The 24,019-nt window shown below is 42.9% G+C and overlaps 1 long non-coding RNA gene across 1 annotated transcript in view; it reads left to right on the plus strand.

Moving 5' to 3' along the window:
* The window catches only part of LOC310635646, a 68,884-nt gene extending 51,320 nt beyond the window's left edge, over positions 1–17,564 (plus strand). Inside the window, exon 3 of the long non-coding RNA XR_014491468.1 lies at positions 17,514–17,564. This is a non-coding gene — a long non-coding RNA (uncharacterized lncRNA). The remainder of the gene's footprint in view (positions 1–17,513) is intronic.
* Positions 17,565–24,019: the final 6,455 nt, after the last annotated feature.

Raw genomic sequence — 24,019 nt, forward strand, 5'->3', positions numbered from 1 at the left:
CCATTCTCTTCTTGAAAACCTCCAGTGTTGGAGCATTCACAGCTTCTGGAGGCAGGTGGTTCCACTGGTTAATCGTTCCGACTGCCAGGAAATTCCTCGTTAGTTCTGGTTTGCTTCTCTCCTTGATGCAGTGATGCTTTTAGAATAACCCCCGGGATAGGACTGACATGTGTACCTCCACAATAATTTGAAACAGTTTCCTGGGAATTGTCAAAGAAACAAGGGTAGCATAGAGCAGCTAGACCAGACTTTAAGCCATCAGTAATAAAAGAAGGTCTTTAAAAGCTACCCAGTCAGAGACTGAGAGCCGAAGAGCATAAACCTAACAGCTAAATAAAATCCACTTTTTTTCTGAAGTAGGTACAGGCATTCCTCAACTCATCGCTATTTGTTTAATGACTGAAGTTATGACAGCACTGTAAAAAGTGATTTACAACTCTTTTCACACTTATGACCACTGCAGCATCCCCAGGGTCACGAGATCAAAATTCAGATGCTTGGCAGGTGTCTCATATTTATGACGGTCGCACTGTCCCGGCGTCACGTGGTCCCCTTTTGCCACTTCCTGACAAGCAACGTCCACGGGGATGCCAGATTTCACACAAAGACTATGTTACTAACAACTGCAGTGATTCACGTGGAAAGAAAGGTCGTAAAATGGGGCAGCATCCATGGAACAATTCTCTTGCTTAGCAACGGAGACTTTGAGTCATACGTTGAGGACTGACCTATATTATTGAGTACTGTGGGACTTTAATCCAGGCAACAGCAAGTCGTATCTTAATTCCACTGCACTGAAAACGAGTCTTGGGTTTAGAATGGCCGAGCTGAACGATGGGATTGCCAGCTAAGCAGGGGGAAAAGAACGTATCTTGCCTTTTAATTGAAATGTTCAGCAGTCACGGTGAAGCTTTTTGCAGAGGGTGATGGCCCTTACATCTTCACACATCCTTTACACATTTACACACCAGCCGTATAACTGTCATTCTCCAGCTGTGCAGCCTCTTCAGGAGCTTAAGCTGCAGCTAAAATCACAGCAGTTTTAAAATTGGCTGCCCCTTTGTCCTTCCGTCCCACAGTCACACCAGACGACGGTCTTTTAGACCAGGCCAGTGTCTGACAATGAAATTCTTTGCTCGCCTTAAATCCTATTAAGTTCAGAGGGCTTAAATTCTCAGCCGGCAGGCCTCAAGGGCGAAACGATTAAGACGTAGCCAAGGACAGAATGTTTTCACGATGCCACTTCGGAACAGAGCATCAGAGTTGGAAGGAACCCAGAAGGTCTTCTAGTCAAACCCCCTGCTCAAGCCGGAGACCTGAGGCCGGGGGTCCCCAACTCCCGGCCACGGCCCACTAGCGAGCCGTGATTGGTTAGGAAGTGGGCAGCGCAAGTGGTGGGCTGGCACGTGCATGCAGGCGCCCCAGCCCACCACTTGCACAGGCCAGTTCCCTCTCCCTCCCCACTGGGCTGCCAAGCCATAAAGGTTGGGGACCCCTGCCCTACACCATTCCAGACCAATGGCTGTCCAGTCTCCTCTTGAAAACTTCCAGTGTTGGAGCATTCACAGCTTCTGGAGGCAGGTGGTTCCCCTGGTTAATTCTTCTCCCTGTCAGGAAGTTTCTCATATTATGTCACGTATAAGAATATATATTGACACAAGACCCTGATAAAGGTTTTCCACCCTCTGCTTCTCGCTGGAGGGAGAATCTCCCCTCTTTGAAGTCTGGTATTATTTCCTCAGCCCGGATCTTTTCTTCCAGGCAAGACTGTTCCTTGCCCTCTATAAAACAGATTCTTTGCATTTTCTTAAATCAGAATTACTAACCTCTGCTCCTTTTTTCACTGAGGGATGCTTGGGTAATAGTCACTCGCTTCTGACACAGTTTCTGAAGGCACAGATAACCTACCCTGTATTTCAGAGATAGCATCGTTTTCTCCTCTTATCAGGACTTTAAAGGCTGACTGGCCTTCTTTGTCAAAAAAATAATAATAATGCCGGATTTGTATAATCCTACTGTAAGAGCTCCATTTACTGTACTAAAGAAAATCTTGGCAGCCTCCTCTATGTTTGCAATTCAAGAAGCACGGAGACACACCCTGCCGTAAATCTCAGCTTGTGCATTGTCAGTTTTCCTGGGGTAAGAAAAAAATAAGTGAGGGCTGCTTGAAAGCCTTGAGAAAGGCTTACATAAATTCTTGGGAATGGAAAGCTATAAATGATATTTTATTTTGTACATTTCAGCGTTAGGACTAAAATTGATTCACGTTGTTTACTGATCCTCCTAGCTTTCAAATTGTTTTCTATGTGAGTGTATATGACATATCAAAACACCAAACACTTTTAAAGACGTTTCTGTGACATGCACTTTAAAAAAAAGCTACCGATTACCAAAGGCCCGTGGAGATTCTCCATCATCCAGGTCACGCTTGTCCCAAAGGTGCTTTTCCCAAAAGGCAACTGGACTTTTTTGGGGTTTCCCCCCAAAAATGTTTCACTTCTCATCCAAGAGGCTTCTTCAGAACTGAAGAAGTGAAACCTTTTCAAGGAAAAAAACAAGAAAGTCCCTTTTGGAAAAGCACTCTTGGGGACCGCTGAGTTCACGGGAATTGCTGAGCTCACCAACTGATTTGTCTGCTTGAGGACAAACGTGCTGTGCGGACTCAGCCACCAGGCAACTCCGGTGTCCATGTATGACATAGACTATTGTGCAAAGTCAGCCGGTTGTGACTTGTGCAATCAACCGTGACTAAAAAAAAAACCCCACAGTATTGTATGATTGGCGAACCATCCCAAGCCCCCACAGCTTCGGGTTTTGTGGCTGAATTTTCTCTGCAAGTTCTCTTCCTTCCTGATTTCTAATTTTCATCTCCCAAAAATACACAAGGTAACGCAAGCAGCTTTAAAGGATGCTGCAGGCACGTTAGCCTTCAAAGTAGACCCGAGAACCAAAGTTATGTATCCTAATACAGGTAGTCCTCAATTTACAGCTGCAATTGAGTCCACATTTTCCATTGCTAAGCAGGGCAGTTGTTAAGTGAGTTTTGCTCCATGTTATGACCTTTCTGGACGCAGTTGTTAAGTGAATCACTGCAGTTGTTAAGTGAATTTGGCTTCCCCCATTGACTTTGCTTGTTGAAAGCTGGTTGGGAGAGCGCAACTGTCATACAGGCATGCTACTTGCCAAGCGCCCAAATTTTGATCACGCGGCCGTGAGGATGCTGCAAATGGTCGTAAGAATGAAAACTGGTCATAAGTCACTTTTTTCAGTGCCGTCATAACTTCAGTCACCAAATAAATAATTGCAAGTCAAGAACTACCTGTATTACTTTTATTCACAGTAACAGAATCTGATAGGATTTTGAAGATGAACCAGGAGAAAAATCTATGCTATGCTGTGCAATTTCTGAGGAAGCACTTCCATTAAGCTAGTCTTATTTTATCACCTAACATTAAAGCAAGGTTTCCCAACATTGGCAGCTTTAAGACACGTGGATTTTGCAGCCACCCACGCTGGCATGGGAATTCTGGGAGTTGAAGTCCACTCATGCCAAGATTGGGAAACCCTGCTCTAAAGTAATCCATAGCGCCTTTGCTCTCTCGATATAGTCATCCTCAACAACTGACTGGTGATGGTCCTTTAATTTTTCAGCCAAATCGGAAGCTCTTCATCCAATTTCGAATGGCACACCTTGGATCATCTTCCTGAAGAGCAGATCTTTTCTCATCCATTGAGGAAGTCCCTCAACAAATAAAAAAGAGAAAGCTGCCTGCAATCTACAAAATTAACCAGGGGCTGCCACAAAGAAGAATGGGCGGTCAAGCTATTCTCCAAAGCATCTGAAGGCAGGACAAGAAGCAGCGGATGGAAATTCATCAAGGAGAGAAGCAGCCTGGAATAAGGAGAAACTTCCTGACAGTGAGAACAATTAACCAGTGGAACCACCTGCCACCAGAAGCTGTGAATGCTCCAACACTGGAAGTTTTTAAGAAGAGACTGGACAGCCATTTGTCTGGAATGTTGTAGGGCAGCAGTCCCCAACCTTTATGGCTTGGCGGCCCAGTGGGGAGGGAGAGGGGGACTGGCCTGTGCAAGTGGTGGGCTGGGCACGTGCATGTATGTGCCAGCCCACCACTTGCACAGCCCACTTCCTAACCGGTCATGACTCTCTAGTGGGCTGTGGCCTGGGAGTTTTTAAGAAGAGACTGGATAGCCATTTGTCTGAAATGGTATAGGGTTTCTTATCTGAGCAAGGGTTGGACTAGATGACCTCTAAGGTCCCTTCCAACATCATCATCATCATCATCATCATTATTATTAATCATCGCACAGTCAGCCAGATGTTCAGACTGGATTTGGCATTTTTGTCTACCCATCGAGTCCTTACCAAGGACCTGGGATAGGCAGATGTGGATGTTCGATGGCATTACAGATCTCGTCGCAGGATGGAAGCAGTTCCTAGTAAGGCCGCCTTTTGCAATTGACTGATGGAGAATTTGTCAATGCCGATGATGGTGTCCAAGTGGTGCTCCAGTTGTTTTGGGATTGCACCCAAGGGGCCTATTACTATTGGTACTACCCTTGCTTGCCTTTGCCACAGTCTTTCTATTTCTATTTGTAGGTCTTTGTATTTTGTTATCTCCTCCGGTTCTTTCTCGTCTATTCTGCTGTCTCCAGGCACAGCCACCGCCACTATCCAGACTTTTTTGTCTTTCTTATTGACAATTGTTAAGTCCGGGGTGTTATGTTGTAGGCGATTGTCTGTTTGAATTCTGAAGTCCCAGAGCAGTTTAACTTTATCATTTTCTATGACTTTCTCTATTTTATGGTCCCACCAGTTCTTGCTTACAGGCAAATGATATTTCTTGCAGATCTTCCAAGGCACCATTGTTGCTGCTTTGTCATGCAGCTGCTCGTAGTCAGTCTGTGCAATCTTCTTGCAGCAGCTTTCCAGGTGGTCCACTGTTTCTTCAGCTTCTTTGCAGAGGCGGCACTTACAGTCTGTGGCTGTCTTCTCAATTTTGACTTTGTATGTATTTGTCCTTAAGGCTTGGTCTTGTGCAGCCAGAATTAGTCCCTCGGTCTCTTTCTTCAACTTTCCTGCTCTTAGCCATTGCCAGGTCTTGTTATTATCTGCTTTCCCAGCTATTTTTTTTTAATATACTGGCCATGTAGTGCTTTGTCTTCCCATGCCTCTATTCTGTTCTTCATTTGGTCTTTCTTGTAGGCCAGTTTGGTCTCTCCAGTGGTCAGTGAGCCTTCCTGATATACTAATTTCAGTGCATCTTCATCATTGTCCTTCAGATATTCTTCCAAAGCCATTTTTCCTTCTTCAACCATCTGATGTACTTGCAGCATTCCATCTCCACACTATTTGCCTTGGTAGAAAGAGTCTGTCAATGTCACTGCATGGATGAAGGGCATGATTCATTGTCATTATTCTTCTGGTCTTCCTATCCATCGCTTTTAGTTCTGCTTGAGTCCAGGCCACTATTCCAGCTGTGTATCTAATGACTGGAATTGCCCAGGTGTTGATTGCCTTCACGATATTTCCTCCATTGAGTTTGGACTTTAAGATCTTCTTCACTCTCTTGATGTATTCACCTCTAATCTTTTTCTTGACTTCAGTGTGCTTGATGTTGTCAGTTTGAAGTAATTTGTAGTATTTGTATTACAAGTATTTGTAGTAATCTTCCTCATCCAGACTCTTAATTTTATTTTCGTGGGGCATCTTGATTCCTTCAGTTTTCACTATTTTTCCTTGTTTGAGAGTAAATGTGGCACATTTGTCCAAGCCAAACTCCATTGCAATATCTTGGCTATATATATGGACAATGTTCAGCAGCGATTCTATTTCAGATGATGTTTTTCCATACAGCTTCAGATCATCCATGTAAAGGAGGTGGGATAGTCTGGCAGATGTTTTTGATGTTTGATAGCCATGTCCTGAGTTATTCAGTATTATTGGCAGAGGAAACAGTGCAATAACAAATAGTAGTGGTGATAATGAATCTCCTCTCTTGATATTAACCTCTCCCAGTCTTTCACCATTGACCTGCAACTGTGTTTTCCATTGTGCCATTGATCTTTGCACAAACTTTCTGATGTTTCTACTGACTCCTGTTATTTCTAGGCACTTGATTATCCAGTCATGTGGCAGAGAGTCAAATGCCTTTTTGTAGTCAATCCATGCCACCTTCAGGTTGGTCTTCCTTTTCTTGCAGTTTTCCAAGATCATTTTGTCTATTAGGAGTTGATCTTTTGTTCCTCTGCTTTTGGGGCGGTTTCCTTTCTGCTTGGGTGGAAAGAGATTGTTTTCAACTAGATGCTGTTGTACTGCATCAACTACCACACCAGTTAGCAATTTGAAAGTTGTTGGTAAGCAGATAATTGGCCTGTAGTTGCCTAGTGTTGCCCCTTTTGCGGGATTTTTCATTATTAGGTAGGTTTTCCCAGTTGTTAGCCACTTTTCAATGTCTCCTCCTTGTAGTACATTGTCGAACTGCTTGGCAATGAGTGGGTATATAACAGTTAGATGTTTCAACCAAAACCCATGCGGTTCATCTTCACCTGGTGCTGACCAATTTTCGATCTTCTTTGCTCTTTTTTCTACCATTTTTGTTGTTATTTTGTTGTTCTTTCATTTCCACTTCTGTTTTATTTGCATCCACCTCTTTTAACCAAGCCGCACCTTGTTGCGTTTCTTTGGGTTATCCCATATCTGGTTCCAGAATTGTACTGTTTCTTCCTTGTCAGGTACTGACTGATTCATTGCAGTTTCTCCATTGATGGAAATAAAGCAGCAAATAACAGCTATAGTCAGGGAAATCAGTAGATACGAAGCTCGAATTATTACTATTACTATTACTATTATTATTTAAACATGACATAAGACCATAATAAAGTTTTATCACTATATGTATATATATAAAATACATTAAATATAAATTTAAAATGTCAATTCAAAGAGGTTGAACAAGTTAAAGAAGGAGGGAGGAAATTGAGAGATGGTGTAGGAGAGAGGAAGAGGGAAAGGATGAAGAAGAGAAGAAGGAAAGGAGGGAGGGAGGGAGGAAGGAAGGAAGATGGTTTTTCAGTGTTAAGCTGATATTGTGATTATTTATCATCTCCTGTGTAACCAAAACAACTCCAAATTTAAAAACGCACCCAGAAATTTACTTTGCTTTCACTTTCATTGACCTTACTTGTCTTCTGCGGCTGTCATAGGTTGTCTGGAATGTCTACAGGTTTGGGGTGGGGGAGGCGTGTATGTCAAAAATTGTTGTAACGGGTGAATTGAAGTGCCACCTCCTTTTTAAGGTGCATCAGGATGTAGATAAAAAGAGGTGCTTCCAGTACACAGTTGCATCTGCCATTTGCATTGCAGACAACCCATTGAATGTCTCTCCCACAGGAATTTGCTGTGATACCTGAAAGCCTACGTGCTCATGTGATTGATTACAAGAAAGGTCATAAAATGGGGCAAAACTCACTTAACAACAGAAATTTTGGGCTTAGTTGTGACCGTAAGTCAAAGACTACCTGAACTGGCTTCTCTGCCTGCTTCTCCCGAAGCCCTTCTCACAATAACCTCAACCCTTCTGATAATAATTAGCCAAACTTTTCCTAAGGAGCCAAACTTTTCCTGTTCAGGTCCTGTGGAGAGGGTTATGTTCGCCCAGAAGTTCTCCAGATCTTCACTTTTTTGGTTCTTATTGACACGGCACCCGAAAGGGAAAATTTGAACTCTTGCATCGAATTCTTCTCTCCTCCTCCCAGACGGCTTGTGGACAGGATCCAGAAAAAAGGGGCACGTCAGTTGGCTACCTCTGCGGAGGCAGAGATTGGACTCAGACGAAGGGAGAGGGGGCGTCTGCCTCAAGAGGCCCACAAAATCCGTAGCTTTCACCACCATTTGGCAGACGAGGTCCTTGCGTGACTTGAGAGTCAGCTCAGTTCATTTGAGGACGGCTTCGTAGCAGATCACGGTTGTCCCAAAGGCGCTTTTTCATGAGGCAACTGGGCTCGTCCTCAACTTATTACTACAGAATCAGCCATGTGAACTCTAAAGCTTCCTCCTTCTGCTGTGTATTCAAGATGGACAGTGATTAATATTTATATGTAAGTTTGCAGGTCTATACGTATGTTGTGCATAGCATGTTTAAATGTGTGCTATGTATGTGTACACTTTGAGAGCAAGCAACTAAATTTCATTTTTAATGTGTGCCATTGTGCCCACAGTAAAAAAAATGACAATAAAGGTTATCTATCTATCTATCTATCTATCTATCTATCTATCTATCTATCTATCTATCAACAACAAGCCCAAAAGTTTCATTGCTAAGCAAGAGAATTGTTCCATGAATGTTGCCTCATTTTATAACCTTTCTTTCCACAGTTGTTAAGTGAATCACTGCAGTTGTTACTAACATAGTTTTTAAGGGAAATCTGGCTTCTCCATTGACTTCGCTTGTCAGAAAGTCGCAAAAGGGGATCACATGGTGGTGGGACACTGCGATCTTCATAAATATGAAGAATTTTGATCTCATGACCCTGGAGCAAATGGACTTTCTTGTTTTTCTTTGAAGACGTTTCCCTTCTCCTCCAAGAAGCTTCTTCAGCGCTGACCGGATGGTGGGGAATGGAAGGATTTATACTCCTTGCAGAGAGCTGGTCACTTGCCTTCTTTAGAGGGTCGTTGAGGCCACTCGGAGGCTTATCTCTGTGTCCTCAGGGTCACCTGAGTAGTGCAACGGGGTGTGGAGCCTTTTCTTTAAGACGTTTCCCTTCTCATCCAAGAAGCTTCTTCAGTTCTGACTGGATGGTGGGGAATGGGAGGATTTATACTCCTTGCAGAGAGCTGGTCATTTGCCTTCTTTTAGAGGGTCGTTGAGGCCACCGGGAGGCTTATCTGTGTCCTCAGGGTCACCACATCCATTTGCACCACTCAGGCGACCCTGAGGACATAGAGATAAACCTCCAGGTGGCCTCAACGACTCCCTAAAAGGATGCAAATGACCAGCTGCCTGCAAGGAGCATAACTCCTTCCACTCTCCACCATCCAGTCAGAACTGAAGAAGCTCCTTGGATGAGAAGCGAAACGTCTTCAAAGAAAAACAAGAAAGTCCAGTTGCCTCATGAAAAAAGCACCTCTGGGACTTCTTAGCTAAGGCAGCAGAGAGAGACTGGAGGCTTTTGAGAAGAAGCTGGACAGCCATTTGTCTGAAATGCTATAAGGTCTCCTGTTTAAGCAGGGTTTGGACAATTGCCTCACTTAGCAACAGAAATTTTTCGCTCAAATGTGGTCATAAAAAAGGACTACCTGTATGACTCTATTGTTTACAGGTGGTTCTTGACTTACAACTACAATTCAGCCCAACATTTCTGTTCCTCGGGGGAGGGGGAGGAGGGGAGATATTTGTTGTTAATTTTGTCCCGTTTTACAACCTTTTTTGCCATAGTTGTTTAGTGAGTCACTGAAGTTAAGTTAGAAACATGGTTGTTAAGTGAATCGGGCTTCCCCATTGAGGTTGCTGTTCAGAAGGTTGCAAAAGGTGACCTCGTGAACCCTTGACGCTGCAACCCTCACAGGTACCTGCCAGTTGCCAAGCATCTAAATTTTTATCACGTGACCATGGGGACGCTGCAGTGGCCCTCAGTGTGAAAAATGGTCATAAGTCATTTTTTATAATTTCAACAGTCACCATATGAAACTGTTGGGGGTCGTGGACTAACTGTACTCCATTTTATGTTAAAAAGGCCACTGCCCTGAACCCTTTTCCCCCCCCAGAAATAAAATCCTCCCGCAATGCAAATCCACAGAGGTTTTCAGAATTAATTCCCGGGGGGGGGGAGAAATGGCTTTTTCAAGGACCTCAGAGGAGTTGGGGAGCGAAGTGGGGGGACTACGAACAGCCCTGAAGCTTCTTGGACTGCTCTTTGCCTTTTGATCTGCTTTTTAAAAGCTCAGCAAAGAAGCAATGCTGGGAATTAGAAGGAAGGCCTCTGCAAAAGGAGGTGATTATACTTGGGTGCAACTCAGTGGGAGCATAAAATTGCCACGGTCATCTAAAAATAAGCAAGGCGGCCTGACAATCTGCAAAGCCACTTCAGACGGCGATGCCGGCCGCTTGTTAACAACCGGGCATCCCTTGCCAAGCTCCACATGGCACAGCCCTGCGACATGGCCCAGCCCAGCGGGGAGCTAAACAAATAACTGGGGCGTATTTTAACTTCTACCTGGATTTTTTAAAGCCCCCTGCGTCTTTTTGCTTTTCACCAAGATTCATTAACGGATGGAAAGCCCTCTGACACGACAGCTTTCAAAACCCCAAAGGGAAAAATGAAAGTTTTCTTGTACCTGTTGCTACCGATCTGAAAGTCGCTATTTTCCTAACAGAGGAACCTCAAATGGGAGAGTGAAATTTGAACTCAAAATGAAATCTATCTGTTAATTTAGTAGGGTTTGCTTTCCGCTGCAGGTGTTCATTTACTAAGCCGCTTTGACTGTTGTATTTTTGGGAATAATCCCCAGGTGATATTTGGAGGAAGGGCCAATGTATTGAGTTTGAACTCGTGAGGAGTTTTTTTGTGTATTGTCACAGACTGTGTTTTTTCAAGTCACTTCTACTTGATTTTGCAAATCACATATTTTCTCCACAGCATTGTTTCTCAGCCTCAGCAACTTTAAGATGTGTGGATTTCAGTTCCCAGAATTCCCCAACCAGCCGGTTAATAATAATAATAATAATAATAATAATAATAATAATAATAATAATAATAATAATAATAATAAAGTTGGAAGTGAAAGGAATAAAGTATTATTCAGAAATTTCTAATGAGTCTAAAGGTTGAAGCAGAAGCCAACTGAAGATCAGAAATAATATTTTATCTAAGTATTGACAAGTACAAATGTGAAAAGCAGAAGTTAGAAATTGTAAGAGGAAATATCGAAACAACTATAGGAGACGGCCTGTGGTAACAGAAAATCAGATGGTGAAAGATAGGCTACGGACAAAGGGGCTTCCTGGAACACGGGAGGGACGGTGGTTTTAGGCGGTCCGGATAGTTTATCGGATGATTAGGGAAGGGGCGTTGAGTGCGATAGGGGAGGGGGGAATCTGCGTCGGGAGCAGGATATAAAAATGTGTCAAACAGCTCTGTAAAGTGTGGCTGAACTCCTGTGTGTGTTTCAGTCCACCAAGCCTTTGCAAACGCCTTATTTTGAATAAAACTTTGTTGCTGGAATTCCAAGTGAGCTTGTTTGTTTTGGGATCTTGAGCCACGTTCCAAACAGAAGGGACCTTGGAGGTCATCTAGTGCAACCCCCTGCTCAGGCAGGAAACCCTATACCATTTCAGACAAATGGCTGTCCAGTCTCTTTTTAAAAAACCTCCAGCGTTAAGACCATTCACCGCTTCTGGAGGCAGGTGGTTCCCCTGGTTAATTGTTCTAACTGTCAGGAAGTTTCTCCTTAGTTCCAGGTTGCTTCTCTCCTTGGTGAGTTTCCATCCGTTGCTTCTTGTCCTGCCTTCGGGCGCTTTGGAGAATAGCTTGACTCCCTCTTCTTTGGGGCAGCCCCTGAGATATTGGAAGGCTGCTATCCTGTCCCCCCTCGTCCTTCTCTTCATTCAACAGGACATCCCCAGTTCCAGCCACCGTTCCTTTAGCCTCCTGTCCCCTGATCATCTTTGTTGCTCTTCTCTTTCTAGAGAGTTCTGGGAACTGAAGGCCACTCATGTTATTATCTCAGTCATGATCGTAAGTCAAGGATTAGTTGTATTCCCCTGGTAATCCCCTGGAAACCCCTGGAGTATCTTTTTCCTCTGAAATTTAATTGGTGCTCACTGGTATTCTGGAATGCTGTTTAACATCTGGCTTGCCATCTGATAGGCTGATAATTTTGTACTGATTTATTTTGTGTTTATGATGAAATTTATGGCTTTATTTGTTTATGGCTAGGGCGTGTGAACTGCCAACAGAAGCAGATGTAGAATAGAAAGATGGAAATAAATTAATAAAAGCAATCAGCCTAAACACTACTATAGGTCTGCCATTCCACTCTTACAGGTGAATGTCGGAGAGAAATTTGTGTCTGCCCCAGTGCTTTCAGCTCAAATGTAATTACGGTTAGTTTAAACCATGGTTTGTAGAAAAAGCCCCGGAGGTCCCATTCCAACACAATGGCAAGCTATAAACTAGGGTTAGGCTTGGGGCTGTTGAATCTAATTTGGCAACTGCCTTTGAATCATAATGCACAATTTTTATTTTATTTATTTTTATTTTAATTCCATTTATATCCCGCCCTTCTCCGAAGACTCAGGGCGGCTTACAAGCTTAGCAATACTGGAAGTTTTCCATCATTTTGAAGGAGGAAAACATAGTTGAAAATAAAATGAAATGGTCTACCGCTCCCATTGTAATTTTAAAAAAAATCAGGGGAAAAAAAGAAGAAAATCCTGTCTCAACCAAGGCATCTTACAGGGGAGATCCAAAATCAAAATTAAGGAGGAATTTTCTGACCATGAGAACTGTTAGATCAGGGGTCTTCAAACTTGTCCCTTTTATGATTGTGGACTTCAATTCCCAGAATTCTGGGAGTTGAAGTCCACAAGTCATAAAAGGGCCAGGTTTGAAGACCCCTGTGTTAGACTATGGAATAACTTATCTCCTGGCGACATGGAGACTCCATCACTGGAGCTTTTCAAACAAATGTTGGGCAGCCTTTTGTCTGGGACAACAGGAGGATTCCCCTTCTGATCCAAATTAAGCTATGGCCCAACTGTTCAGATGGGCTGGTTCTCCACATTAAGAAGGAATAAATGTGCTGAAGTTCAACACAGCTAAAAGGCACCACTTAAGAGAGCTGATCACATTTATTGAAAGAGAAGGGTGAAAAAGTAACCCAGCCATGTGCGGCAGCTGCCAAAAAAGTTGATGCAGTCCTGGGGTGCATTAACAGAGAGATAAAATGAAAATCATGTGAAGTGTTAATAGCACTTTATAATGTCTTGGTAAGGCCGCACTTGGAATACTGCATCCAGTTTTGATCACCACAATATAAAAAGGATGTTGAGACTCTTGAACAAAGATGATTAGGGGACTGGAGGTTAAAAACATATAAAAAGTGCTTGCATGAATTGGGTATGTCTAGTTTAATGAAAAGAAGGGCTGGGGTGATAGGATAGCAGCCTTCCAATATCTCAGGGGCTGCCCCAAAGAAGAGGCAGTCAAGCTATTCTCCAAAGCACCAGAAGAAGGCAGGACAAGAAGCAATGGAGGGAAACTCATCAAGGAGAGAAGCAACCTAGAACTAAGGAGAAACTTCCTGACAGTCAGAGGAATTAACCAGTGGAACCACCTGCCTCCAGAAGCAGTGAATGCTCCAACACTGGAAGTTTTAAAGAAGGGACTGGACAGCTATTTGTCTGAAATGGTATAGGGTTTCCTGCCTGGGCAGGGGGTTGGACTAGAAGACCTCTAATGTCTCTTCCAAGTCTTGTTATTCTGTTGTTCTGTTGTCATGAATTCTGCTCTGAAATGGTCTCTTCTCCTTACAGTTGAGCTCAACCAGGGTAAAGGGATCTGGTTTCCACCTAAATTTGTTCTCCGTCATCTCCATCTCAACAACCAGGACAGCTTCAGTGGCCCATTTTTGGTGCTTCAGGTCAAAAGCCTCCACAACGAGGGGTTTACAGTGTGCTGAGTGGAGCTGAAAGGTTCAAGGTGAAGGACATTTTTTCCCAGTAGCTGAAGAAGGGATGTTTATTGTTATGTACTGGGCTTTTGGTACTACACCACGTGCGTTGCTGGAGAGCTAACGGCTCTCCCGCAACCCAGACAGGACGTCTCCGGTCCTGCAATTGGTCAACCTTGGGCGGCAAGCATGGGTTCAATCTTACTGGTTGCTACCCGAGGGTTTGGCTATATATTGTAGCGGGGTGCACCCCAAGTTGCCAGTACAGTTCCAGCTTAAATAAAAGAATGGTATAAGGTTTCCTGCCTGAGCAGGGGGTTGGACTAGATGACCTCCAAGGTCCCTTCCATCATCTTCTTCTTCTTCTTCTTCTTCTTCTTCTTCTTCTTATTATTATTATTATTATTATTATTATTATTATTATTATTATTATTATTATTATTATTATGAGTACTCAGCTGTGTGTCTTCATTCCTGCTCACCAGAGCCCACGACATAATATTTATCATCTGTCCTAATTCAGGGCATTGGAATGTCATGTCTCCCTGTCTCTTGGTATCTTTGGGTTCAAGAGAAAGAGCATTGTTTTGTTATTGTTCTAGAGACAGGCAGGGTCAGGATGTGCTTGAGAGGAACAGTGCGAGACAGCCTGATATTTCAGCTGATAGCGAGACAAGGATTTGGTCTCAGCTTGTGCTGTTTTCTCTTCTCGCTTCCTTGTCAAGTGGGGGATCCCCACTCAGCCCCGTTCTTCAGCCAGCCTTAAGCAAGAATGGCTGCAGACCAGAAGAATCTCTGGGCAAAGCTGCCTTCGGGCCTCGCTCATTCCTTGGTGGCTTCACCGGAGGCATCAGCCAAGGAGGTCTAGGGTGGATTTGATTCCCACCATGCAGCTCTCACTGTAGTGTCAGAGAGGAAGATGGCACCCATCGTAAGACAACCTCCGCTCAAAGGAGGACCAAACCTTTGGCTTCTGGCTGCCCGCAGGCAGAGCAGAGACGTTGCTCGCCTGGATGGCATTTTCTCCGGCCATCATTTTGCCTGCTGAGAATAAACCCAGCTGCTTCTCGTCTCTCTTGCTCCCTCGGTGCAAACTGCAGACTGGGACCTGGGAGCGGTGGGGTAGGATTTTCTGGCTGAAAATACCTATTTTTCTTTCTCTCTAAGAATTTTCCAGGACAGCAAAAATAAACAGAAAAGAAAGAAAGAAAGAAAGAAAGAAAGAAAGAAAGAAAGAAAGAAAGAAAGAAAGAAGAAAGAAAGAAAGAAAGAAAGAAAGAAGAAAGAAAGAAAGAAAGAAAGAAAGAAAGAAAGAAAGAAAGAAAGAAAGAAAGAAAGAAAGAAAGAGAAAAATAGAGAAAACAAAACATAACAAAACACAATTCTGCCTTCCACCCTTCTGTCAAGTAATTCTCATCTTTACCTAATTCTCAACTTAATCTAATTTCTGTCATAATAGGGCTGGGCCTTGATTGTACTGTTATGGCCACCATCTTGACTTCTTTGACCACCCCAGGAGACCCCCCCTCTGAATTGGGAGATGGCATTTTAAAGCCCTAGGAGCTTTTCTCCCTTTCCGTGTGTTTGCCATGAAAAAGGTGCTAAACAAGCATTAATCTAATGGAGGCAATGAAGTCTGAGGTAGCTGACAGGAAGGTGGCTCTGTGTGTGTGTGTGTGTGTGTGTGTGTGTGTGTGTGTGTGTGCAAGAATCAGATCTTTAGGAGCAAGCCCTGGAATTGAGAGGAGGGGGCAGAAACAGAGGAGAGAGGCATCCAAGAAAAACGAAGACCACTTTCCTTCTGAAGAAACTTATTTTATTTTATTTATTTTAATTCCATTTATATCCCGCCCTTCTCCGAAGACTCAGGGCGGCTTACAAGCTTAGCAGTAGCCTTCATTCTATGTATATGCCTGCTTATTAGGGCTTTCGCCCCCCCCCCCAAGCGGCATTATTACAAAGTCAGCTTATTGCCCCCAACAATCTGGGTCCTCATTTTACCTACCTGGGAAGGATGGAAGGCTGAGTCAACCTTGAGCCTGGTGGGATGCGAACCTGCACTAATTGCAGGCAGCTGGTGTTACTTAAGGAGGCATTAGCCCACTGCTCCACCAAGGCTCTCACTTGGCTGCCTGGGGAATTCTGGGAACTGAAATCCACCCATCTTAAAATTGCTCAGGTTGAAAACCCTACTGATGGATGCAGAGATTTGAGTTTTAATTCTCCTTTAATTCTCAGCATTCTCTTCGATTACGGTGTCACTATAAAAACCAGCAGGGAATTAAACCTGCTTCTAATCCAATGTTTTGATGGGTTAAGGGTTGAGTTTTTAACATGGTTTTAATTACTGTTTATATCGGGCATAATATTTAATTGTTTTTTAACTTTTGTACTTCGTTTTTAATATTTATTGCCCTGTACACCGCCCTGAGTCCTTCGGGAGAAGGGCGGTATAAAAATTTAATAAATATAAATATAAATATATGTGCAAAAGTGAAAGCCCAGTTTGGAGAACCATAATTCCAAACACCAGGAGCGCCACCCCCACCCCCCTTACATGATCTAACTAACAACCTAGTCTGATTCCACCTGGATTCCTTTCAGAGGCAGAGGAGGGAAGGATGGGATGCTTAAAACCTCTCCAGGAAGGAGCAAATGAGCAACTCGAGTTGCACACCTGACGATGCAAAGAAAGGGAGATGGAGAACCCAAAGCTGAAATCTTCCCTCTAAAAAATAAATAAAAGAAAGATTGTCTAGCAATTTGCCAGGTCCCAGCAGAGAACATACAGTATCATGAAGCCAGCTGTGAGTTTAATATGAATAATTGTATTTAGTTTTTTTATCTGTCAGATGTTGGAAGGCTCATAAAAGGACATAATTAGTATTTATTCCTTGGCTCAACTCCTGAAACAGTCAAGCGCCCTTCTGGGTCAGTTTCCAAAGCGCACAAAACCTAACTTTCCTTAGAATTACAGAGCCATTAAAATAGCAGGCCTCCCAGAGGTCATCTAGTTTAACCCCCTCTCAGCGCAGCTGCTGCTAGAACATTTCTAATAGAATCAGGGGTCTTCAAAGTTGGCCCTTCTATCATTGGTGGACTTCAACTCCCAGAATTCCTCAGTTGGCCATTTTGATGAAACTGCAAGCTTGCATCCAGACCAGGAGTCTTCAAACTTGGCCCTTTTATGACTGGTGGACTTCAACTCCCAGAATTCCTCAGCCAGGCACGAGCCTTGGTGGGGCAGTGGGCTAATGCCTCCTTAAGTAACACCAGCTGCCTGCAATTAGTGCAGGTTCGAGTCCCACCAGGCTCAAGGTTGACTCAGCCTTCCATCCTTCCGAGGTAGGTAAAATGAGGACCCAGATTGTTGGGGGCAATTAAACTGACTTTGTAATAATGCCGCTTGGAGTGTGTGTGAAAGCCCTAATAAGCAGGCATATACATAGAATGAAGGCTACTGCTAAGCTTGTAAGCTGCCCTGAGTCTTCGGAGAAGGGCGGGATATAAATGGAATTAAAAAAATGTGGCAATGTGTTCTGCTGGTTAACAGTTCGCAGTTAGGACGTTCCTCCTGACATGCAGCCTTCACTCCTTTCTTGTAGTTTTGACTCGCTGTTCCTGCCCTGCTCTCTTTTTGTAAAAGTCACAAAGTGTATGTTTTACTGTTGTTGTCTGCAATCCCCTTGCTTCCAGGACGGGAAGCCTCTGGAGCAGCATGACCAACAAGAACGGATATGGAGATACTGATACTCGGATCCAGTTTGGTCCAATGATTAAGGTAGCAGGCTGCAAAGCAGGAGACCATGAGTTCTAGTCCTGTTGTGATTCAGGGTCAGCCTGTGGGTTCGGCAGTTGGGTCGGACGACTCAGAGGAGGAGGGGGGTGTTGAAGAGCTTGCTGAGGGGGTTGAAGATCTTGCTGATGAGAGCCCTCAGCCAGGCCCCTCCCACTTGGTCACCACGGAGACCCAGCTGTGTGAGCCTGACAGTGTGGATGAAGATGACCCACAGCTGGCCCTGTTCAAGGACGCCCGACGCAGGAGGCAGTCAAGTAGGAGTAAACAGAGGAAGGCAATGGGGCACCTCGGAAGGAGGCAGAGAGAGGCCACGCCCTGAACTCTATATAAGGGGAATGTCTGGGAGGGCTGGTTTGCTGAAGGCAACCGCTTGGATAGTTCGTGTTTCTTAAAGCTCCTGTTTCTTGGTTGTGTCTTGTTTGTTTTTGTAGCTATAAATTTGGCAGGCGTAATTCCAGCCTCTTGCCGGTTGTAAAGGGGTTGTCCCTGCCTTTTCTGCAGGGCCGGTAGCAGGCTGGTACAGAACAAGTCCTGCCTTTGCTGGACTAAGCCAACTGGGTGACCTTAGGCCCTTTACTGTTTCTCAGCCCAACCCCGCCTCACAGGGATGTTGTTGTGGAGAAAAAGGGAGGAGGAAGGTGTGATGGAAACAGGTAGTCCTTGACTAAACCTCAAATGAGCCCAACATTTCTGTTGATGAGACAGTTAAGTGAGTTTTGGCCAGGGGTGGGGTTCAGCCGGTTCGCCCCACTTTGGCAGAACTAGTAGCTAATTTTTTGTTGCCCAGGCCCAGAATGGACTTCCAGAAGCAGCATCCACACAGAGAACCGGTTGTTCACATATTTGAATCCCACCACTGGTTTTGTCCCATTTTACAACCTTTATTGCCACAGTTATTAAGTGAGTCACTGACGTTGTTAGTAACACGGTGGTTAATTGAATCTGGCTTCCCCACTGACTTTGCAAAAGGGGATCACATGACCCTGGGACACTGCGACCATCATAAATAGGAGCCAGTTGCCAAGGGTCTGTTTTGTTTTTGATCACGTGACCCCGGGGGGATGCTGCAACGGTCATAAGTGTGAAAAATGGTCATACCGTTAAGTCACTTTTTCAAGTATTGTAAGGCATAACGTTCACTAAACAAACTATTGTAAGTCAAGGACTACCTGTATGTTTTCCACTTTATTTCTATAAAATAATAAAGGCGGGATACAAATAAATTAGATATTGAGAAATTATAATTCACCAAAATTAACCTCTTACCTTAATGGGGCAGAACAGAACTTCAGCTTGAATAGAAATAGGAACAGAGAATAGAATAGAATAGAAATAGGAATAGAGAATAGAATAGAATAGAATAGAATAGAATAGAATAGAATAGAATAGAATAGAATAGAATAGAATAGAATAGAATAGAATAGAATAGAATAGAATAGAATAGAATAGAATAGAATAGAAATAGAGAATAGAGAATAGAGAAGAGAATAGAATAGAATAGAATAGAATAGAATAGAATAGAATAGAATAGAATAGAAATAGAGAATAGAGAATAGAGAATAGAGAATAGAGAATAGAATAGAATAGAATAGAATAGAATAGAATAGAATAGAATAGAATAGAATAGAATAGAATAGAATAGAATAGAATAGAATAGAATGGGACCTTAGTGGTCTTCTAGTCCAGCCTGCTGCTGAAGCAGGAGAACCTCTACCATCTCAGACAGGTGAATGTCTAGTCTCTTCCTAAAAATCTCCAGTGCTGGAGCACCCACAACTTCTGGAGGCAAAGCTCTTCCACTTTCTTCCCTACTTCCAGGAATGGGGAAAAATAAATCTTGGTTTTTGCAATTCCCCAACCAAAGTTGCTTTCTCCACACTCCCAGTCAATGTTGCCTTCATTAACATCGTCTGCTAAATGCGGCTTGAACATCCAGGCATAATTGAAATCTGAGTTGGTTATTCTTTTTGCCTGATTGTTTAAGATAGTTTTATCATTATATTTAGGGCCTCTGGTGTGCTTTGTTCATCCTAATGAGTGGGAATGCTAATGAGGAACTAATGAGCCTGTTCAGCAAGACACCTCGTGCTGCTCCTAGCAGCTAATTAGTTAAATTTCCCGACTCTTGTGATTAACAGCCCAGTCCTCGTGTCACATCTATTCTGATGCTGTCAAGCAGCTGCTTCAGAAAGAAAATTACTTACGTTAAATACATTAAGATGAACTGAATATAAAGTGCTATATTCACCCATCTTCAAAAAAGGCAGTAATTAATATTTTAAATTCAGCCAGGGAACAGAGAGGGCTTGCTCTGCAGAGCTCATGCTGGCTTCGTTTTGGCCCCAGGTGAAAACCCCTCCAAATTTTTGCAGGTTTTTTAATTGACTGACAGTGTTTTTGATTCTGAGCATCTGCCCTTCCTTGCTTACGTGGTGTTTTAAATGTTATTTCTTTTTAGTGAAAATGTTTTTATTCTGATTGTATTTTTTTCAATGGATTTTCTTGGAAACTGCCCAGAGAATTTCAGCTATCAGGCAGTTTAAACATTTAATAAAGAAATAAAATCTAGCTTTTATGAGTGCTTTGCAGAAAAGAGATCCTGATCAATTGTCATGGTTACTTTATTTTTGTATTTGTTGTTATATCCATTGGTCAGATAGCCCTTGAAGTTTTTTAATGGATAATCTGTTTTGTTCATCGCTGTCAAATGTGAATAGAATCAGGGGAAAAATAAACTGCCTTCAGACTGCTGAACAATACAGGAAAATATTTATGAAAGTTTCTGTATCTTTCCAGGGACAATCACCATAAAAGATAGTTGTAAAATGATCGTAAGTAAATCATCATTCAGATAGTTGAAGTTAGACCTAGAGATAAATTACCAGCTGCCTGGGGATAGCTAAAATAACCAACTTAAGTAGTTTTCCTGGCCCTTAATAACATCAAGAGAATGGAAAGTAAATTGGAGAGCAAAAATTATGGACAACAGTTGTAGAGGATCATCTGTGATCTTAATGTGAAAAGAAAAAAAAGCCAATGTCCCTGACAAATATTCTATGTGGCCAGAATAATATATGGAAAGATCAAGTAACTCTAATTAATTAGAAAATGACTGACTAAAAACATACACGCACGTGTTTCTGAATCAAATAGAAGAAATATTACTGCATCCTGAGTGCCAGAACTGTAACCCCATTTTCAACTTTAAACCCCCCCCCCCAATTGCAAGTGTTTCATGAAGAAATCGCAACAAATCAAAAAAAGAGGATATAAACATGTTGAAAGTTTCGTTGCAGGATTAAAACTCAGAATCCAAATAGAGATACCAGATAGCAACAAAGACATAATTTTGACATAAGAGTACCTGGATTGCAGCAGAAATAAATGTTCCAGATTAAGGGAGGACTATTTTTTTAATTTCAACCGCAATCCTGTAGGCCTTAGCACTATTTAATATGGCTTCAAAGTGGCTGAGAAGAATAAAAAAAGAAGCAGGAGGTGATATGATAGCAGTCTTCCAATATCTAAGGGACTGCCACAAAGAAGAGCGGATCAACCTATTTTGCAAAGCACCAGAAGACAAGAAACAATGGATGGAAACTAAAAAATGAGTGAAGCAACCTGGAACTAAGGAGAAACTTCCTGACAGTGAGAACAATTAAACAGTGGAACAGCTTTTGCCTTCCGAAGTTGTGAATGCTCCAACACTGGAAGTTTTTAAGAAGAGCCTGGACACCCATTTGCCTGAAATGGTATAGGGTTTCCTGCCTGAGCAGGGGGTTGGACTAGAAGACCTCCAGGGCCCCTTCCAACTCTGTTATTTTTTCATTCTCCTACAAGCTGAAACTTCCCTTCAGTTCATGGAAGCAAACCAACCTTCTAAAGATTTTCTGAAAAAAGAAGCAGTTGCTTTAAAGGGTCCAATCGTGACTCTTAAATCAGCCACATCTTTTTTGTAGTCTTCTGCCAGAGAGGACCTGCCCAGCATAATGGTTCCAAATAGGTTGGACCGTGGCTTCTGGAAGTCCTAGAAGAAGGTGGAGGGACTGAATTACAGAAGCGATGGGAGCATCGTTGGAAGATCTGATAGATCAGGTAAAGGACAGATTGACGTGGAGAGATCCAGGGGGTTGCTAAGAGTTCACCATGACTTGATAACATATATCATTACCCGGAATGACCAGCCCTGGGTTTCTAGCCCTGCCTTTCCTGAGAAACACCGATGTGTGGAGGGGGCGACATCCTCCTGTTTCTTCCCCTCCCCTCCCAGTTCTTCAGAAGGGTGCACCAAGGACAAAAATGCACATAAATAGCATTTTTGCCAAATTGCTTAACTTCCCCTAAAATCTGGCACCCTGGGCCAGTGTTTACTCAGCCCTAGCCTGGAGCCAGCCCTGCCTCTTTAACTGCCCCTATTGTTTTTTCTTCAAAATGAAACAAGGCAGGACTTTTTAGAATTTAAAGCAGCTGAAAAGGAGCTGGACCATCCATCCATGCCCCAACTTGAGCTTTAGTTTTGAAACATGCTGTAACGTCCTGTCTCCAAAATGCAAATATTTTACCCTTCGGAGGGTCTTTTATTTATATCTGGCAGGCGAGGATTTTGGAATTTTCTTCCCTGAGCTATCCAGGCATCATTAGGCGGTTGAAACTCATCTGTTATCAGCTTTGTACAAGGCAACGGATTCAAACATGGCTCTTGCAACAGGAGGAAGGATAGCTTTCCACTCACTGTTTATCCATCTGGCAAGCTGCAATGATCAGCCCCGTTCTGCTCTGGGGTCCCTACGTTGCAAGTCAAAGTCCTAGGAAGCCACGTTCCCGTGGAATATTTTGTTTTAAATAGTTCCTAGCCGTGAGAACAGCATGACAATGCAATCAGGGACCCCGAGTGGTGACGGATTCTCCTTTTTTTCAGATGGGTTTAAGATGAAATCAGACAGCCATTTCTCAGAAATGTTTTAATTGAATTTCTCCAATAAAGACAAGATCGGTCTTGACGACCTCTGGAGTCCCTTCCAACGCTAGGATTCTAATGAACGCTCGAATCAGTTCAATATCCGCTTTCGGCAGGCTGTATAAAATGGTGCAGCAGAGGAAAGGAACCCCTGTGTCTCACCAGCTGTGAGATTTTACTAATAATAAAACATGAAGAAACTAACATTCCTCTTTCATTTAAACAGACCTATTTAAAAGAGCAGAAAATAATATTGTCTGAAAACTTGAGCATAGCAACAAAGAAGAAACTTAAAGAAACTTGGTGAAAACTGTTTTTATTCATGTATGGCTCTCCAGTTTTTAGCTACACAGCTAGTCCTTGACTTATGACCACAATTAATAATAATAATAATATAAAGTTGGAAGGGACCTTGGAGGTCATCTAGTCGAACCCCCTGCTCAGGCAGGAAACCCTATACCATTTCAGGCAAATGGCTGTCCAGTCTCTTCTTAAAAACCTCCAGTGTTGGAGCGTTCACCGCTTCTGGAGGCAGGTTGTTCCACCGGTTAATTGTTCTCACTGTCAGGAAGTTTCTCCTTAGTTCTAGGTTGCTTCTCTCCTTGACTAGTTGAGCCAAACATTTACATGGCTAAGAGAGACAATTGTTAAGTGAGTTTTGCCCCATTAAGTGAATCCCTGCAGTTAAGTTAGCAACACGGTTGTTAAGTGAATCTGCCTTCCCCATTGATCATGTGACTCTGGGACATTGCGACCGTCATCAATATGAAACTATCCCCAAGCCTCTGAATGTGGATCACGTGCTCAGGGGGAAGACTGCAATTGCCACAAGCATGAAAAGAGGCCATAAAGTCACATTTTTCAGTGCCGTTGCAACTTAGAACAGTCACTAAAAGAATGGTTGTAAGTCAAGGACTTCCTGTACAGCAATTCCTAACATGCCCTCCTCCCATAAAATTATTTCTCTGGATAGAAATATTGAATATAGATGTTTTAACACTTTTTAAAATTGTCTTTAAACTTGTAAGGCTACATCTGTAGGACGTGATTAGTTTCTGTTTTGCTTTTTAAACATTCATATTATTGTGCTATTTATTTTATTGATTGCTGAACAGCCGGTCCCCAACTCACCACCACAATTCAGCCCAAAATTTATGTCATTAAGTGAGAAATTTGCTAAGTGAGGTTTGCCCCAATTTACGACTTTCCTTGCCACATTTGTTAAGTGAATCACTGAAGCTGTTAAATTAGTAACAAGGTGGTTACATGACTCTGGCTTCCCCCATTGTCTTTGCTTATCAGAAGGTCACAAAAGGGGATCACATGACCCCGGGACAATGCGACCGTCATAAATGTGAGTCAGTTGTCAAGCGTCTGAATGTAAATCACGTGACCACGGAGGATGCTGCAACGGCTGTAAGTGTGAAAAATGGTCCTAAGTCACTTTTTTCACTGCTGTTGTAACTTTGAATGGTCACTAAACAAACCGCTGTAAGTTGAGGACTACCTGTATGTCTAAATAAAAATAATTTGTTAAAACGAGAGGAAAAGAGGTAGCACAAAGTCT

Source organism: Vipera ursinii (genome assembly GCF_947247035.1).
Source record: "Vipera ursinii genome assembly, chromosome: 2".
In the NCBI taxonomy this organism is placed as follows: domain Eukaryota; kingdom Metazoa; phylum Chordata; class Lepidosauria; order Squamata; family Viperidae; genus Vipera; species Vipera ursinii.